Below are 16328 nucleotides of genomic sequence, written 5' to 3'. Positions count from 1 at the left end.
ACGTGCATAAATTACTTTTCTTGGTGTCACTCATTTTAAAATGAGAGGCACTAGCAAAGTACTTTGGAATCTGCCACATTATAGGAAGCATCGGTACAGACTTAGTGAGTAACCATTTTTAGGACTTTGTTCACCTATAGTTTTGCCAATATAAGGCTCAGCTCACCATTTACGTTTTCTACGATATGACCTCAACTAAATGGGGAGAATATTTGAACACTTTTTGTAAACAGACATGTTCAGTTTAATCTGTTAAAGCTTTTTCTTCAATGTCCTTAAAGCCAGTAAAAGAACTTTAATGAGATAACCTCTGTAACAATAAGGGAACATCTTACCTTCTGCCAAGTATGATGCAAGCCTGGTCATGATGGAACAGGTATATTACAATACCGGATAAGTTCTCAAAACAAAAAAAATGAAGCAATAGCTCATACAAATGTAATACTTTTATCAAAACATAAAAAAGCTTGCAGTTGCATGATTGGGATTTCTTTAAGTGTAACATGTCCAACAGCTCTGGGTTTGACATGGCCTTGTATGTTAAGCAGTGATCGCCTCTGAGTAGACGATATGCGACAGAGTATAGCTGGAGTTTTTTAAGGCGGTCAGCATAGGGCATCTGCTTTAGGCCTGTGATTCTTTTAGTGAGGTATTTCTGAGGCCTTTCCAGTTGTTGCAGATGTCGTGATAGGTACATACCAAACTGTTGTATTCTATAATGGGTCTAATGAGGGATGAGTACAGTGGGTCAATGACATCCTTTTTTCTGGATGAAAAGCCCTTAGTGATGAGGTGTGCCACCTAGAAGGATTTCCTGACTGTTGTAGCGATGTGGTTATCGAAGGTGAGACCACTGTCCACCTGTGTCCCTAAGTGTCTTATCACACTTTTGGTGATTAGTGTACTGCCACCTATGTGGTAATTCATGTATGGTCAGCCAGTTGGTTCATACTGCCTTTAGAAATATTTTCTAGTATGTTACATGAGACAGTTTCTTTCTGCTTTTGAAACTGAACTGGGTACAGGGACAAAATGATTACAGAATGCCTCAGATGCATAATGTGGTGTCCCTATATAATTAAAGCCTTTTCTAAATACTCTGCCATGGGGGTCAAGTCTATCTATGTGTGTGTGTGTGTGTGTGTGTGTGTGTGTGTGTGTGTGTGTGTGTGTGTGTGTGTGTGTGTGTGTGTGTGTGTGTCTGTCTGCTGCCTGTTGAAAGAATTTGAAAGAAATTAACAATTGTGTTAATCTGACTAAAAGAGGAAACCTATTCTATAATCTTAGGAGGTTAATATGGATTTATCTGTCGTACATCTCGGGCATTAGCTTCTATGTGATACATCCTAAAGACAGACTCTCAAGCAGAACTAGACATTGCTTTTGTAGGTTAGACAGAGCTCACCTCTTCACAGCTTATAAGAAAGAGACTATAATGACAATCTATGTAGCAAATCAAAAGAGTTTAAATTTTCAATGTCTATAACTTTTCTAGTAGATAATCTTCCTTTCACTAATGAGTTGGGTCAGTGACATAAGAGTAGGACTGATTTGCTAAAATATTCCCTTGTAGATTAAGTCAGCTAAGGTGTATGCTTTTTTGACTTTGATGGACATGCACTGGTCCACCTTACATTTTTAGCTGCTATCTTTAATAGTGTTTTTTATGATCTGGTTATTTACCTTGCACTAGTAATTTATGTCATTTTTAACCAAATTATATTTAACATGAAAGGATATCTAATTTTATTTTCTAGACAAATCTGGAGAACCTTTGCATAGCTTACTAAATAATTGTGTTATCAAGTTTTTAATGTGCTACATATTTGGTTATTCATATCGCAGTGCTGGAGGCCCTGTGATGAGTCGAGGGTGAAGTCAAATCCGTAGGCTGTTGGGACAAGGGCGTTCCCTTTTCCTGTAGGCAGGCTGAAGCAGCAAAGCTGGATGGGGCACAAACAGCCTCATTGCTTCTCTGAGTTATAACTCCCTCTAGTCGGCTCTTGCTTTATGCCAAGGGAGGATGATCATCTCTTCCTGGGAATGAATAGGCTAACACTCCATTGAAGGGAATCTGATAGTTGGGAGGAAAAAGAATAAAAAAAATGTCTAGACATTTCTTATTCGAAACAACAGCAATGTCCTTAGCAAGTTAGTTAGAATAAACAGTATGCACTATCAGCTCTTTATGAAGTGTTGCTTTAACCTCTCCAAAAAAAGCCACAAACTTCAAAAGGTCAGTAGTACATTTTCCATGAACATGCGGTAGTGTATATGTTGACTGAGAGAGCGGTTATCTGTCAAGCCTTTAAAAGTCAGCTTTCTTTTTAAAAATAAAGATTATAAAATGTGTTCAATTAGTCTACAGTTCAAGTTTTTTGTAGAACTAGACAGCACCAATAATATTTATAAAAAGTGTTGTTATTGTATGGAATATGAATATGTGCATCCATACAAGAGCCCTGGTAGATTTGATGCATTAGCACTAATGTTCCATGGTTCATTTCTGACAAGGTGGAAGGAGACAGAAGCCAAAAGTTATCCCTCAGTCCCTTGATTAACTCAGTATGCCCTACAGTGTAAAGATGAGTTTTTTTAGGCATATCATGTTACGTTTAAGGTGCGATTCTTAAATAGCCTACTTTAGTTATATGAGCTACTAAGCCCATTAACAAAGAATTACTCTTAATTACTGTTAACCTTAGAAAGTCCCATGCAGGTAAGGCAGAATTAAACCAGCTAGGCTGGACACATGTAAATAACAATTCACAGCAAAAATAAGAAACAATATTGGTAGGATGTGGAGGTCAAGCTCCCATTAGCAAAAGAGTAATTAACAGTGAATAACCCATTCTCAGGGCAGAAGAAATTAATTACACAATACATAAATGTGGGTCACAATGTGTAGTGTAAGGAACTGGAACATTGTGACAAACACATCCCATACCCCTAAACATTTCAGTGAACATTCTGTACGAACCTGAGGAAAGGTTACAGAGTAGCACATCACAACATGACAGATATGCACATGAGCATTCTGCAGGATTCATAAGGCAGTGACATGCACACAATGAAGAACCGACCTATGCATGCAGCTTCTGCACATGGGAATGAGGACTACCACTGTACAGGCAGGCACTGCGATACCCCACTGAAGAAATCCCACCACGATACCCACCAAAAAAAGCATATGAATACCAACACATCCTCTGTGCAGTCCAGTGCCTGGTGTACAACTGCTGACTGACCAGAATATTAACCATTCAAGCTCTAAGTGCATTGACAAGTTTCTGTGCTGACCATCACAGAGACAGCATGTGCCACTGGTGTAATCCTGTATGTCTCTGCTGCAAGTTCTAAACACATCGATACGTGCATGTACATACCGTCTGCCCAAAAGTTTATCTGTGACATATGTAGGTAAAACAAATTAATTAATGAGATTAAAATGATTCATTGTATGTATATAAATTTAAGAAAGGATGCAGGACCGCATGTACTCATGAAGTGCACACATCATGCATAGCTACTAACTGCAACATCCCATCTGATAGCTGCAACAATTAACTAGGAGAGTAAATATAAATACAAACTCACATACCATGTTGTCAGCTTGTCAAGCTACAAAAGTTGTACAACTAAATGTTACACAGATTGGAGGGAACACACACATGCACACATGCATGCACGCACACACACACACACACACACACACACACACACACACACACACACACACACACACACACACACACACACACACACACACACACACACACACACACACAAAAAGCCTCATATCAGACAATTGACAATCATATTACAGCCTGTGAGTGTTGCCTACTGCAAATGTTACAATCTGCACAGTGCTTTGTCATAATGTACCCTACATCTGTCAGTGAAATGTTTAATGCGGTAACCTGATGATTTTGTTAAGCACCTATGTGTCAATGTTATGAACTAGTACTTACAGATAAGTTTACAATTACAGGTACATGTAATTGGTACAAACAGCGTGCATCATACATTACATGTAACTGGTACAAACAGCATGTAACTGGTACAAACAGTGTGCATCATTCATTACATGTAACTGGTACAAACAGCATATAACTGGTACAAACAGCGTGCATCATTCATTACATGTAACTGGTACAAACAGCATGTAACTGGTACAAACAGCATGCATCATACATTACATGTAACTGGTACAAACAGCATGTAACTGGTACAAACAGCGTGCGTCATTCATTACGTGTAACTGGCACAAACAGCATATAACTGGTACAAACAGCATTGCATCATTCATTACATGTAACTGGTACAAACAGCATGTAACTGGTACAAACAGCGTGCGTCATTCATTGCATGTAACTGGTACAAACAGCATGCGTCATTCATTACGTGTAACTGGTACAAACAGCATGTAACTGGTACAAACAGCATGCGCCATTCATTACATGTAACTGGTACAAACAGCATGCGTCATTCATTATGTGTAACTGGTACAAACAGCATGTAACTGGTACAAACAGCATTGCATCATTCATTTCCATCTGCACTGCTAGCCAGAGGCACAAGTGAAGCAAATTATGAATCGTACCCCTTTTACAGTTGTATGCCAGATCCTTTCTGTGCTGCCTCCTGGTCATAGTGCAGAGGGAATTTATGAACTCAGGAGCCATATGTAACTGAATTTCAATTCAAACACCTGCTTTTAATAAAACCAGCACAACTGATGCAGAAAATAGACAGGAACAATTTCAAAACCCGGTTCGCCAATGGCATCATTTATCAGAAAAATGCAAATTTCTGAGAAATAAGGCAAAGATGAAAAGCACAGGCACAGGGAAGGACACATCGGCTATTTTTTTCCCAAATAATAAGATAGCAGTTCACATCCTAGAGGTTAGTTGTTTGCACATGCAGTATCTTATGTCAGATCAATAACAAAATGAGTCACGAAAATAACTACAGCAGTAATTTAGTTAAACTAGTGAGGGTGGTGGAAAAATTACATATTTATCTACAGTGCCTGAGAAAAGTAAACACAGCTAAGTGTGACAAGCATCTCTAGAGGAAGGTCACCAGTTCTGCAAATCAGCTTGCGTACGTGATTAACAATGCATGTGATAAGTTTAAACTGCTGGTTAAACTGCTAAAGATCATGGGTCGGCAACTGTAATGATGAGGATTTGGTGATATTGCAACCATTCTGTACTTTTTTGGTATACTAACCTGATATGATGTTCACTAAACATTTGGAGCTGAATTTGCTTAAGACCAAATGCCAAATGGTCTAAAGGATTTGATTTTTTGAAAACTTTAGTACAAGAACAGTGCCTGATCTTGTGAAACCTAAAGGTCACCCAGTCATCCAAAAGTTTGCTTCATGGTGTTCCACATATAACTTGATTTTCCAAGCAAATCTTAAACAAGATGCAAGGATATCAGGTCATAATAAGCCATTGTTTTCAGAAGGTTCAGAGCCATCCTTCTATTGGAAACTATAATTTAATCATTAACCACAACAAATATTATGTTAAGGGACTGGAGAGCTGTGTAAACAAAGTCTGACTGATAGGGGACATACTCCATGCTGGCAGAAATGGTAAGAAAAATCTTTGTGCAAGGTTAATAAAATAATTCACTGCTAGGTGCTTATAAAGTAGATCAAAACATGAGACAGAAATGCTTAACTTAAAATAGAACCACACCCACAGGCTCAAAAAACATTAATCAGATTTTGATGTTTCCTATATTTTAACACCACTCTGGCACTATTCACACTTTTTAAAATATTTTATATGTAATTTCAGAGTCTGACCATATGGGGTCTAGCATTTTGATGTGATTTTGATTTTTACTATTTCTTTAGGTATCCCACATTGCAGTGTTTGTCCTTAAAACATTACATCATGCAGGTGTCTTTGTTCCCCTCAAGGCCCTATCCCAGTATTCTGTCTCCTACAAGCTTTTGAGGGGAGATCTATGCCTGGTATACAGGGCATTGTCAGACCCCACTGTGATGGCCCTCCTGTATATCCACAAAACAAACAGCACCAGAATTACCCATCCTAAAGACTTAAACATTGCCTGTGATATAAATAGAAAGTGCTGGAGAGATAGGTATGATAGGTATGTATCCCAGAGACTACCCCATCTATGGAACAGGCTCCCTATCCATGTGAAGCAGAGTTCCTCCCAAACTCAATTCAAGTGCAACTTGGACAACTGGATGGGGAACAGGAAATTCATCTCTGGTTTGGTACCTATGTCTCTAATGAACACAGGTAACCTAACCTGTAAATGGGTTCATCTCCCAGGCCCATGCTTACACTTATCAAGGGTATCAGAACTTGTCAGAGATTTGGGATGCATGGCTAGGCTTAAAAAGGCCCTTGTGGTTGCTAGCCTAGTAAATACCTATGAACCTATGAATCTACAAACCAAAGCTCCTGTCACAGGATATGTACCCAAAGAGTGGCGTACAGCAACAGTGGTCCCTCCCCACAAAGGTGGTGCCTCAACGGATCCTGGAAACTATCGCCCCATAAGCCTGACTAGCTTGGTCTACAAAGCTATGGAAAGGATCATCATGGACCTCATAAATAAAGATATTGGGGACCTACAGACACTGGATCCTACCCAGTTTGGCTTTGTTATGGGCAGATCCTGCCTCTTAAACCTGGTTGATTTCTTTGAAACAGTTACCAAGGCCATTGATGAGGGGAAGGTGGTCCACACAGCCTACCTGGACCTCGCAAAAGCCTTCAATATAATACCCCACTCAGGCATTATAGATAAGCTCACCAGCTTAAATATAAACCCCTATGTCACTAGATGGGTTGCAAACTGGCTCAAGGACAGAACCCACATGGTTAGAATTGCTGGAGCCATGTCAGACTCCAAACCAGTTACAAGTGGCATCCCACAAGGCTCAGTCCTGGGACCTCTCTTGTTTGGTATATATTTCTCGGAGGTACAGGCCAACATGGAAGGACTGTGGCTGACCAAGTTCGCAGATGACTGCAAACTGGGCACCATAATTGACTCTCCAGCCGACACAAGCATCCTCCAAAAGGGCCTCATAGAAACAGACAACTGGTGCCAGAGCCATGGCCTCAAGCTAAATGCCTAAAAGTGTATAGTCATCCCCTTTGGCAAAAACAAAGTGACCACAAATTACCACATAGGTGGTAATCCATTAAGTACAGAAGAAGTAATTAGGGACCTGGGGACCCAAGTTGATAGCAATCTCTCATTTGACAACGACGTGTCCAAAGTGGTTAGAAAAACATTTTATATAGCCCACCTAATCATGAAGGGATTCACAACTAGATCAGGGGAGGTCATTGTGCCTCTTTACTCATCCCTCATCAGGCCCATAATTGAGTACAATGTCCCTTTTAGGATGTACCTTACCAGACACCTGCAGCAACTGGAAAGACCCCAAACGTACCTCACCAAGAGGATCAAAGGACTCAAACAGATGCCATATGCTGCCCGGTTAAAGAAACTCCAGCTCTACTCAGTGGCATACTGCCTGCTCAGAGGCGATCTGTGCCCGATGTATAAAGCCATGTCCAACCCGGAATTAATGGACAGGCTGCACCTTAGAAAATCCAAATCCCATCGAGCTACGCGCTCGAGAGACTTGAACCTCAGCACTGAAATAAATAGGACATGCTGGAGGGACAGACTCATAACCCAGAGGCTCCCTTCACTCTGAAATAAAATCCCAGTCCAGGTTAGGCAGAGTCCCTCATTGACACTCTTCAAGAGGAATCTTGATGAGTGGATGGGAGATCGTAGGTTTACCCCGAGTATCACTTCTGTGTCACTGTTAGACAGAGGCACAGTATACTAACCTCGAAAAAGGGCATAGCAAAATTAATTTAAAATGGGTGGCAAAAGCGAAACACACTCTGGCTAGGCTTATAAATTCCCTAGGGCAGATAGCCTAGTATGAACCTATGAACCTATTACTAGGTTATCGACCTGGAGGTCATTTTAAGCCTAGCCATTTCAACCCAATATAATATGGTACAGGTACTAGTCAATATCCAAGATTGCATTGAGTGATGACTGCCCATGTCCAAGAGGATTGTGGGTGTTATGCCCGGTAAGAATTTATAGTGCCCTATCCACTCATCCATGTTCCTCTTGAACAGTGTCATAGAGGTGCTCTGTTTCACATGAATTGGTAGCCTGTTCCAAAGACGTGGCAGTCTTTGGGAGATAAATATGTCCCTCCAGCATGTCCAGTTTAAGTCACAGGCCATATTTAAGTCTCTGAAATGGGTAGCCGTAGACCCATTTGATTTATGGATATGCAGTAAGTTTCTTAGGTTTGGGTTTTGGGTTGCTCTATAGGCCAGGCATAAGTCTCCCCTAAGAAGTTTATATGATACAGAATATAGTGACAAGGATTTTAGTCAGTCCATGTGAGGCACATGCTGGAGGCCTTTGATCTTCTTTGTTAGAAACCACTGAGATCTCTCTAATTGCTGTAGATGCTTAGTACGGTACATACCGAATGGGGCATTATACTCTATTATGGTCCAGATATGTGTTGAGAATAGGAAGGTTATAATTTCTTTTGCTCTCAAGGTGATGCCTTTACTAATCAAGTGAACTAAGTGGAAAGCTTTCCTAACAATGGTAGGCACGTGGTGGTCGAAGTTAAGTTCGTGGTCAACTTGTGATCCCAGGTCCCTTACCACTTCATGGGTACTTAGGTTATTGTTGTTGATTTGATAGTGTGAGGGGACATTGTTTGTGCCAAAGGGAATGATGATGCATTTCTTTGCATTCAGTTTGAGACCATGACTAATACACCAGTCGTTGGTCTGTGTGGACCATCCTGGAGTATACTGACATCATTTGGGGATTCAGTGATTGCTCCTAGTTTGCAGTTGCCCACAGACTTTGTCAGCCACAACCCTTTAGTCTTGACTTGAACTTCTGAGAAGTATATACCAAACAGTAGGGGGCCCAGCACTGATCACTGTGTCACCCCGCTGGTAACAGATCTGCTGGTTCTTGTGAAGTCACCCACTTTGATAGTGTGTGTCCAGTCTTACAACAAAGGGGTTTAGATTCAGTTTGCTAAGTTTACTGATAATGCCTGAATGTGGGATTGTGTTGAAAGCCTTTGCCAAGCCAAGGTATGCTGTGTGCACAGATATGCCCCCATCAATGGCTTTGGTCACACTTTCAAAGAAATCCACTAGATTTAACAGGCAGGATCTGCCCTTCACGAAGCCAAATTGGGTAGGATCCAGGTTTTGGAGGTCACCTATGTCTTTATTTATGTTGTCCATAATGATACATTCCATGGCCTTACAGATGAGGCTGGTCAGGCTTATGGGTCTGTAATTCCCTGGGTCTGTTGCTAGGAAACCTTTGTGGAGGGGAATAACTGTAGCTGTTCTCCGTTCTGCAGGAACAAACCCTATGGACTTCCTGTTAAAGCCAAATCCCCAAGAAATTTTGACAACTAGGCTATAAAAATAGAATAATATTTTTAACAGATATACTTTAATCTTAAATTACTATTTAGAAATGCATGTTAATGCAAAAATGTATCACACTTTTACTCAAATCATCAATACTTCACCATATTAAAAGTTGTGATGGACATGACCAAAGTATGATTAGAAAACTGATGCAAAATCAGTGATATTTGGAACCACTTTAGTAGTCTGTCCAAATACACACAACTACCAAAATATAACATTTCCCCAAGAAACCATTTCAGGAGGCTGTTCAAGTACACAGAAACATGAAAATGAAACATTTCCCCAAGCGACCACTTCTGAAGTCAAAATGCACACGAGCACTAAAATCAAACATTACCCCTCCACTGAGCCCCTCAGTAGTTGCCTAACCACCACAGTTAAACATTTCCCCAAGTACCCCCTTAGTAGGCTGTTCAAGTACAAACAAGCACCAAAATGAAACATTTTCTCAGGTGAACATTACATTATTATGTCCCTGCATGTGGGAACTAGCACCAACTGAAAACAATTCCAACAACTACTTCAAAAGTCTGTGCTTGTACACACAAGGACTAAAATAAGATTTTATCCCCCACCGACTCCTCAGTGTTTGCTCAACAATCAAAATTAAAATTTTCCCAAAGTACCTCTTGAGTAGTCTTCTTAAGTCCACAAAACCACCAAAATGAAACATTTCCACAGGTGGGCACTTCAGTATTATGTGCTTTTACACACAAGCACCAAAATGGAACAGTTCTCCAAGCAAACATTTCAGTATAATATCCATGCAAGTTGGCACAAGTAAATGAAAACAACTCCCACAGCTACCCCTTCAGTAGTCTATCCGAGTACACAGAATCACTAAAATGAAGCACCCCCCCCCCCCCCAGTGTGTCCCACTGTAGTCATACAAGCACTAAAATTAAACACTTTCCCCAAGTGAACACTTCAGGAATCTGTCCAAGTACACAGATGCACCAAAATGAAACATTTCCCCAGGTGAACACTGCAGTATTATGTCCATGTATGTAGGCACAAGCACCAATTGAAAACATTTCCCAGAACTACTCCTTCAGTAGTCTGTCTCAGTACAGAAAAGCACTAAAATGAAACATTATCCCCTACCAAGCCGGTGACACAACCACTAAAATTAAGCATTTCCCCAAGTACCCCCTTAGTAGTCTGTCCAAGTACTCCAAGCACCAAAATGAAACGGTTCCCAAAGCAAACATTTCAATATAATGTCCACATACGTAGGCATAAACAAAAACTGAAAATGTTGCCCACAACTGTCTCACTTCAGTAGTCTGTCCCAGCACACACAAGCACTAAAATGAAACATTATGCCCTCCATTGAGCCCATCAATAGTCACACAACCAGCAAAATCAAGTATTTCCCAAACTCCCCCTTTTTTTATTTCTCCAAGTCTTTCGAGTTTCTAATGCCATGATGGGAATGGACCCCATTCCTAAGTCAAAATATGACTAAAGTTCATGAAATTAGCATTGTTTCAATCTTTGATGGCAGCTCTTCGCAGTACTCACAATGTGCCCAGTAATGACTACTTCTGCAATTCTTATGGCATTACATGTATTGATAACATATCTAAATTTGATTGTAGATTCTCTTTTATAGGACCTGTTGCTCCTACTACTACTGGGACTGTCTGGGTAAACATACACACAAGCATGAAAATGAAACTATCCCCCACAAAGTGTCCCAAGAGTTGCACAAGCACTAAAATGAAACATTTCCACAAGAAACACCTTTTGTAGTCTATACAAGTAGACAGAAGCACTAAAATGAATCATTTCTCCAATGAGTCCACTTAGTAGTCTCATAAGCACTAATATTAGCCATTTCCACCATCATGTTCTTCAGTCGCACAAGCACTAACAGAAAAAAAATTACTCCCATCAAGTCCTGAATTAGTCCATAAGGAATAACATGAAACATTCTACCCAACAAGTCCTTCAGTAGCCCCACAAGCACAAAAATTAAACATTGCCCTGCAATGTGTCCCTCATTAACTGCACAAGCTCAAAGTACTGATAAAGTACTCCCCTGCAACAAAGGTGCAAGTAACAACGGCAGAGTTGGTGTTCTTGCATAGAAGCTGCCATGCAAGCTGGAAAATTATTGCAGGCAAATATATAAGCAATCAACAGTAGTGCACTACATAAAATACCCAACGAAACAGCAATGTTAGCTAGAAAACTGAAGCAGAACACGTGGTCGCTGTTTAAGCAGCTGAGACCTATAAACCATTCAAATGCATTACACCAAGTGCTTTGCTTTTATACTTCACAAAATGCTCAGTGAAAAACAACTGAAGTCAGACAACTGGAAGAAATCATATCAGCTTACAAATGAATAACATTAAGAGGCTTCGTGGGAGAATGCACTTAATGTAAACACTGATCTGTGTAAATGAAATAAAATGAAAATAGAAGCACCGAGTGACAGACAAACAGCTGTATGGTATAAGGGTTCTGATTAATGAAAAATAGCATTTAGAATTCACACGACCAGCCTCTCAACAAAATAATGAAAATTCTTACCCTTTAGTAATAGACACTGGCTCATGAAGAAAAGGATTTTGGTGCATGTATCTGATGGGGAAACACACTCTACAATCAGCACCAGCAAAGAAAAGAAGGTCCATACTTAATGGGGATGCATTTAAACACCTTATGGGCATGGGAAGCGCTATGGTGCTCTGACATCACAGAAAGGGTGGGTCTATGCACTTGTTCAGCTGAATGTAAAAGAAGTGGTGCTGATGTCAGTTTGGGGGAGGGAACTTTGCAGCAAACTGCAGTTATTTTCTAGCAGTCCTGATGTCAGCATTTTAGAGACTCCAATAAACTTTTCCACGGCATGGGAGCTGTTTTTAAAAAGTGAAACCATTACAGTATGGTAAGGTTCTAACTGTATGAGAAATATAGTTGGATTAATAGTTTTTACATGCTACAATGCTCATTGTTATTAGGAGGATCAGTAATCGGGGAAGAAAAGTGCAGAAATGTTGAGCACTTTGGAACTGAATCCCACCCCTGTTCTCTTTTAAAAAACTCATGCAAAATTAATGAATTTAAAACAACAAATATCCCTATAGAACCAGCTGCAAAAAATCTCATCTTAGAAACCTCTTAACACTTTAAATTACTTTTAGCAACTAATATAAAAATAAAATAACAGCACAGATGGACTGTATAATGCATATAGTTTAGATCATTTTAAATAACACCCATGACAAAAGCAGACATTTTTTTACTGGTAATCAGCCCATGCCCACACTAAAGGAGCAGAGAGGTCCCAGTCAAGGCTTTTCAGGAAATCAACCTACAATTAATCTTTAACGCCCCACTCCCCATATTAAAATGATGTGGGGATCCCTCTGGGTCTGGTGAGTCAGACAGATAGTTCTTATAGGCAGAACAAAGCTCAAGTCCCTACTGTAATGATATACTTGCTTCACTGCTCATTTCACATCAGTATCTCTTATTATCCATGGAGACCTTTTGTCAAGTTCTAGAGTGCCTGCTCTTCTGTACTGGTCTTCTTCCTTTAATTTCTCCAAGACTTTTGGGCTTTTAATATCATGATGGGAATGGACCCCATTCCTAAGTCAAAGTATGATTAAAGTTCATGAAATTAGTATTGTTTCAGTCTTTGATGTTAGCCAAAAGTATTCTTCATAGCATCCACAATGTGCCAAGAACTGATTCTTCTACAATTCATACAGAGTTACAAGTAACAGTAGCAAATCTAAATATGACTGCAAATTCTTTGTTATGAGATTATTGTTCATACTACCATTGGAACTGTCTGAATATGCTTCTTCAACATTGTCCTTGTTTCTGCCTGCAAATCCTGGTATTTTATGACGTTGTGTCTCTCTGTATGTGTAGAAATTTCAATGATCGACGCTATTTTTATCTTCTTTTCCTCGACTACTATATCTGGTTTTCTCCCATCTATTTTTAAACTGTTGGTATTGGGGGATCCTTCATCATTTTCTATAATGCTTTGTGGCTCATGTTTCCAATGCCTCACAGCTACTTCAATATTTTAATGTTTGCACAATCCTCAATGCAACAGTCTTGTCACATTATTATGCCTTTTAGCAAACAATCCTTCTGCCATTAGTGTATCACATCCACCAACAAGATGTGCGACTGTTTCCAATTCCATTTTACAAAACCTAAATTTGTCTGTTTCTCTGACATGTTCAATACATTTTGTAAATAAACATGTTCATAGTCTACTATCCTGGGCCACCAATATTAACCTTTCATCTTTTGGTTTAAATTCACCTCTCCTTAACCATTCCTGCATTAAATTCCGATTGACATAAGGTTGTTCCAGTAGTTGTCTGTACTTTTAATTAAAATTATGCATTTTCTACATTTCTTGCCTTCTCATCTGATCCTTCACCTTATGTTCCTTCTTTTGTTTTTTGGCACATTCAATTGCTGCCTGATTTTTACCTACTTTTGGTGTGATTTCTGTTCTTGTTTGACACCAACATGCTTCTGCTAAACTAAGCAAGGAAATCATCTTAGACTTGCTCTCCTCATGTTTCAAAACTTTCTGTCTGTTTGGATCTTGTGAGGTCAGTAACTATGAAGTACTATGATTGCAGATCAATACATGTAATCAGTTTCAAGCAGGCCGATACCTCCTTCAGAACGGGGAATATATAATCTTGGTATACAATGATTTTTATGAATCATTTGATAAGCATGAAGCATTTTTGCTGTTTTACTGTCCATCTTATCCAATACCCTTTGGGGCCAGTCAATCACCCCATAACTGTAAGTTAGAATAGGAAGAGTTAATTGGTTTACAGCTTGGACTTTGTTCCTAGATGTCAGAACAATTTTCAGTATTAATTTTAGTCTTCTAGGATATTCCTTACTAAGTTTTATTTGCATTTGATCATGTTTTATTGTTGATCCTTCATCAATTCCCAAATATTTCTATACTCCCTCTTCCACAAATTATTTTATATCACATTGCTGTCCCAGAATGATATTTTCTTGGTGCTGCAGTTTTCCTGCTTCAAAGGTTGATTTTGCACATTTATCAAGACCAAATACTAATTGCTATATTGTCTGAGAAAGTTTTGACTACTTGTAGTTGTGCTATCAATTCCTCATATGATGAAGTATACAGTTTTAAATCATCCACAATGAAAAGATGAGAAGTCTTTACAGTTTGCTGTTTTCTGAGAGCCAAATTGTAGCTGTGACTTAATCTATTAAGTAGGCAGCTTAATGGGTTAAGGTCAAGACAAAAGAGCAGTTGTGGCAAAGAGTCACCCTGGAATATCCCCCTTTGAATTTTTATCCCTGAGATAATAATTTGTTCATTACCATGGCTTAGATGGAAACAAGAAAGCATTACACAGAAACTCAGTGGGACTGGAAAGGGTCGATGACAACAAGCTATGTGACTTGGACTTTGCTGATGACGTAGCTCTTATTGATACAACATGGAGTGGAATGCAGATAATGAGCACATCATTGGAGAAACAGAGTGGGAAAGTAGGCCTCAAAATGAATCCTGACAAATGCAAAGTGATAGTCAGGGAACCATCGAATGACAACAAAGACATAATGGCTTCATGATCAATATTAAACATGACAGAGAACTACTTCTATCTAGGCAGTTTCATCTCTCATGCAGGTAACTGCGAGAAGGAAGTTCTGATTAGACCTGGAAAACCAAGTGCAGCATTCAATAGACTATCCAAAATCCTGAGATAAAAAAACATTGCACTGTCCACAAGGGTGAAGCTATAGCAAGCACTGGTGCTGTCTACACTGTTCTATGGCGCTGAGCTATGGCCAATCACAGCATCAGCCATGAGAAAACTTAAGGCTGCTCATCATAAATGGTTAAGATGCATTGTGGGAATATTGTAGAAGGAGAAAGTAAAAAATTAGAGTGTTAGAAATAGAATGCAACAACAGAAACTAATATCATTATTGAAAGAAAAGTATGCTGCATGGACATTAGCAATATTCCTATACAATCCCTCAACTGGGAACTTGCTGGATACAAGAGAAGACCAGGCAGACCTCAACAAAACTGGAAAAGAGTTGTAATGCCTGAATATCACTTGGGAGGAAGTTAAAGAAGCAGCACCTGATAGGACACAGTGGAATCAACGTGTAGCCCAATGCATCATCAATGTGGGGTGAACCAAAGACTAAAGAAAACCAAAGTTGCAAAGTGGTTTGTACTGTTTCATGAACTGATCAATATAGAATGTATCTTAAACATTTGTAAACACTCTTTTATCTATAAATGTGGGATGCTGTGAAATGCTTTTTTGTAGTCTATTCATGCCATACTAAGATTACTCCCCTTTCTGCAATACTTCACTATGACTTTATTTAAAAACAAATGATCCTTTGTTCCATACGACTTTCTTTTGTTAACCTTTTGTTCTGTTGCCATGATTGAGTTTTATTCTAAATGACTATAAACTCTGTTGGCATCAATTCTATTGTACAGTTTATACATTGTTGGAAGGCAAGTTATTGGTTTATAGCTTTTAGGATAGCTTGCAGGCTCACTCTTAAGGAGGAGTGTCCTTTTCATGTTGTTAACCAGTGTGGCATCTGTTTGGGGTGCGTATATAAATAGCTCTTATTCAAGGCTAAATCTTCATGTAAAGATGTTAGTACTTTTAGCCAGAAGTTAGGTACTACATCTGGGCCTGGGAATTTCCATTCAGGAAGTTTTCTTAATTTTGTTTCAATTTCTCTGATCATTACCTCATCCCATTTCTTATGCTGTAGATTTGAACT

At 39.3% G+C, this 16328-nt stretch overlaps 1 protein-coding gene across 5 annotated transcripts in view; it reads right to left on the bottom strand.

Moving 5' to 3' along the window:
* ST3GAL6 (ST3 beta-galactoside alpha-2,3-sialyltransferase 6) overlaps positions 1–16328 on the bottom strand; it is a 1325435-nt gene that overhangs the window by 1104557 nt on the left and 204550 nt on the right. The window contains exon 1 of one of the 5 annotated variants that reach the window (XM_044072091.1): positions 12066–12153. The exons of the other annotated variants lie outside the window; for them this stretch is intronic. The gene's annotated coding sequence lies outside the window, so the exon portion shown is untranslated. Of the gene's footprint in view, positions 1–12065; positions 12154–16328 lie in introns of those variants that run through there. 5 annotated transcript variants of the gene reach the window in all.

Source organism: Protopterus annectens, chromosome 5.part0 (assembly GCF_019279795.1).
Source record: "Protopterus annectens isolate FY-2018-M chromosome 5.part0, PAN1.0, whole genome shotgun sequence".
Lineage (NCBI taxonomy): Eukaryota > Metazoa > Chordata > Ceratodontiformes > Protopteridae > Protopterus > Protopterus annectens.
This window is presented reverse-complemented; position numbering and strand designations above follow the sequence as displayed.